At 27.1% G+C, this 4,558-nt stretch overlaps 1 long non-coding RNA gene across 1 annotated transcript; it reads right to left on the bottom strand.

Annotated features, from left to right (window-relative positions):
- Window positions 1-1,138: 1,138 nt before the first annotated feature.
- LOC136089312 (uncharacterized) lies at window positions 1,139-4,199 on the bottom strand. Its single transcript, XR_010642946.1, has 2 exons — window positions 4,042-4,199; window positions 1,139-1,414 (listed from the first exon to the last, which is right to left on the bottom strand). It is a non-coding gene; the product is annotated as an uncharacterized LOC136089312 (long non-coding RNA).
- Window positions 4,200-4,558: the final 359 nt, after the last annotated feature.

A 4,558-nucleotide genomic window follows, 5' to 3' on the forward strand; every position in this document is an offset into this window, starting at 1 on the left:
AATCTGATGAATTCGTTTGATAATCAAACGAGATACTTAATTTATTAGATTATTAGTTAAGTTTGCGCATTTATTTCTTTATTTCTTATGAGGCAACTTCTTTATTAAACAAAAAGATTTTACATGCAAACTTGATTTTTCTTTAAAAATAATAGGGCAAAAGTTCTAATAAGCTGCAGATCTGGAAAAAAAAACAAATAGAAACTTATTAAAGAAATAAATAAATCCCGTCCCCGTTTTATTTTTTTGAATAGAAATTTGTAAAAGATATAAAGTATTAATTATTTTTCTTTAACACAAAACAAAGATTTTTATATATAAATATATATTTTAAATTATTGAAATAAAGCGAAATTGCTAAAAACAGTCGGTGCGAAATAGACATACCACGACCTGTATTATACGGGTCATGGTAAGCCCGTTGTCCCACATATTTATGTCATTTCATGTTTTTTGAAACTTTCTATAAGTAATTAACTCATTTCAAGCAGGTGTTCTAAATATTATTTAGACTAGTTCTAATATCCAAAGCTTTGATAAATGGCAACGTAAACCGAAACGGTTAAAGGTTTTTAATTATATATTTGATTATAACTCTTTCTAGGTGCCCCAATAAGTCCTTTTAGTCATATCATAGAGCACTGCGGAGGATCATTTAATAGAAAGTTTACCCTTCCTTCCTAACCAAGGTCATATTAATTGCCTAAAAGTGGGAATTGAACCACGGATCTTTTGATTCTGAGGCAAGTCCACTATTACTGCGCAACGGCTGCTCTATTATTTACAACAGAGTTATTTTTTTGTTTGTTTAAATGTTAACAATGAGTATAGCTTTCCTGCCTTTATATAGTTAATTTTCTACCTCTTACTAAAAAATATTAAAGTAGGGATCAAGTATAGAAAAAGTCGATATGGAATAGATTCCAAGACCCGTATTTTATGGATTAAAACAGCTCAAATTATTCGTAATCACTACGAATTTTTAGAAAATTTTAGATACTTATTTTAGACATTGACAATTGTACCCCTCTACTTCAAAACCCTTAACTTCGGCCATAAATATTACTTTACGAGTCTCTCCATAATCAATGAATAAATAATCCTTTCTCTCTAATAGCAACCAAATCAAATACAAAAATAACATATTTTTTATTTATTAAAAAAAAGCAACCTTACACAAAATATTTTAAAATCTATAAATCTAAAAACAACATAATAGCAATGTCTTGTAAAAGACTCAAAGATTTTAAAAAATTACTAAAAAAGGTTTACAAATAATTCAAATTTATATGCATTACAAGCCACACGCGGACACACACTTGTAGTAATAACCATCACATTGTGTATCAGATGAACATGGCTTTTTTCCACCATTAGATTTCTTATTTGTCCAACACCACATTCTGTCAAGCCCCTAATAAACATGCATTAATACATATATATATATATATATATATATATATATATATATATATATATATATATATATATATATATATATATATATATATATATATGTATATATATATATATATATGTATATATATATATATACACATATATATGTAGATATATATATATATATAAACATATATATCTATATATATATATATATATATATATATATATATATATATATATATATATATATATATATATATATATATATATATATATATATATATATATATATATATATATATATATATATATATATATTCATATATATATATATATATATATATATATATATATATATATATATATATATATATATATATATATATATATATATATATATATATATATATATATATATATACAGCTATGCTCAAATGTATGGAGCACCTATTTGTTTAAATATATTTGTGTTTAAAAAATGAGATATACATGATGAATTTTTTTTTAAATGGTATTTTATTTGTTTTTTACGTTTAAGCATTAGTAAATCATTTAATGCATGTTGAATTTGCTTGTCTGGGCATGATTAGACTTGTCTTAACTTGTCTACATACTCACTTAGTATAAATTCTGTCGAATTAAGATATTCATTTCATTCTTATCTTAAACGTAACTATTGTCAGCCGCTCATTATCTATTGTTTAAAAGTAGTGATTTTTTTTATCGTTCTTTATTTATTTTCATTATGAGTAAAACACGCGAACTTTCTGTGAGTGAAAGAAGCCAAATTGTGATACTCCATAAACAAGGACATTCCCAAGTGGAAATTTCAAAAATTATGAAATGCTCAAGGAAAGCAGTGCAAAATGCTATAAATAGATTTAGTGAAACTGGTTCATACGAAAATAGACCAAAAACGGGAAGAAAACGTATACTTTCTCCTAGAAACCATCGTTTCCTCAACAGGATTTCACTTCGAAATCGGACCAAATCTTCTAAAGACTTGGTTAGCGATCTGTGGGAGCACAGAAAAATTCAAATTTCTGCTCCAAGTGTTAGAAGATACTTAAAAGAAGGTAATTTACATGGAAGAAGGGCTCGCCGAAAACCATTGCTGACTGAGCACCATAAGAAACTTCGTTTAGAATGGGCTAAACAGCACCAAAATTGGTCATCAGAAGATTGGGCCAAAATTATTTGGTCAGACGAATGAAATATAGAGGTAAGGCATCATTATGACTTACGGTGTAACCAAAAAATTAAAAAAAAATATCATTTCGAAATTATTCCTTTAAGTACCTGAAATTTTACATGTTGAAATTTATAATATCAAATTTGTATTCCTTTACTTTTTTGACCTAGATTTTCGGGCAACCTGGAGGCACCTTTGTAAGACGACGACCAGGCGAAGCATTTGAGCCGGAATGTATCATCCCTACAGTCAAATTTGGCGGTGGTGGCACAATGATCTGGGGTTGCATGGCCTCCAGTGGCGTAGGTGAAATATTTTTATGTGAGGGTAGGATGAATGCAGAGCGCTACATTACCATGCTAAATGAAGTTTTGGAGCCATCAATATTGAAATTATTTGACAAAGATGTCCCTCAATATTATTTTCAACAAGATAACGCTCCTTGCCACAAGGCAAAAAAAAGTTTGGACTGGTTTTCAACAAATGAAGTTCCCCTCATTACGTGGCCCCCCCAGTCTCCAGATTTGTCACCCATAGAAAATTTGTGGTCTATTTTGAAGAGGAAGTTGTCAATTTACAGATGTAAATCCAAAGAAGAATTTAAAGCGAAAATTCTGGATGAATGGGAAAAAATACCAGCGAATGTATGTAAGGATCTTGTGGACAGCATGCCCAAAAGACTACGTGCGGTGATCAAGGCAGAGGGAGGTGCTACAAAATATTAATTATATTAAATAATATTGTTGAATTGAAATAATTTGTATCAAATAAACACATTCACATTTACTATTTGTTGATTACTTTTGAATTTTAAATAAAATATAGGGGTGCTCCATACATTTGAGCATAGCTGTATATATATATATATATATATATATATATATATATATATATATATATATATATATATATATATATATATATATATATATATATATATATATATATATACAACTTTAATATCAGTTTTCTATACTGTATGTAAGAAGCCAAATAAGATTTGACACAAACTCTTTTCTTTAAGATTGACTGAGGGATTTAATAAAAGATATTTTTGATGTTAGAGGAACTGTGCCTTGAGGGTATTGTGGGTTAGAGTGTCGGGAATAGTATAAAAAGCAAGTAATTAACATCATAGTAACAAAGTTATTTCAAAACTAATTTAAATGTAAACCACGCAATCTTCATCAAAATAATCTTAAAGTTTTCACAATATAATTGCACTAAAGTGATGGGAGAAAAGTAATTTATCAATAAATTTCTTTGTTATTCATCACCCCTCAAAAAAACGTTCATTTCAGTACTTAGAAAAATTGTGTTTTTTACCATACGCAGGGAAACAAAACGATATCAGCTATATAGAGGGGAAGAAATCATCTTATTTACAGTGTTGGGAAATTTTTTTCTCAATTCCAATGAGGTTTTGTTTAAGAAAACAAATATCTTACATTGCAATATGCCCAGCAATTTGATTTATAGCAACCATATTCAACAACAAAACCAGATACAGGATCAGTTCCTTTTAATGTAGCTTCCGTAACTATTATTGATGCAAAAAGAACTGCGACATAAATGATATGCATTGCAATATCTTTGTTTTAAACCTACATTAAAGAAATATTAAATTTATTTTATATACTTCATTATATCTATATTAACGTATATAAAACATATGGTATATTTAACTTAAAGAGAATATATTTCACAATTTGTTTTACAACCATAAAATCTAGGTTCAAACTAATAATAATAAAATGCTTTCTTAATAATAACTTCATAAATGCTAATTGTATTTAACTAATTTATCAAAAAAAAATTAAAACGTTTGTTTGAAATAAATGTGCTTACTTTAAAATTAAATATTAAAAAACTAACCAAACTTAAAATATTTTATATCCAAAATACAGAGTAAAATATAAATTAAAATGAAACAACGATATGTACTAAAGATTCTAAAGTATCAGT

Source organism: Hydra vulgaris, chromosome 13 (assembly GCF_038396675.1).
Source record: "Hydra vulgaris chromosome 13, alternate assembly HydraT2T_AEP".
In the NCBI taxonomy this organism is placed as follows: Eukaryota; Metazoa; Cnidaria; class Hydrozoa; order Anthoathecata; family Hydridae; genus Hydra; species Hydra vulgaris.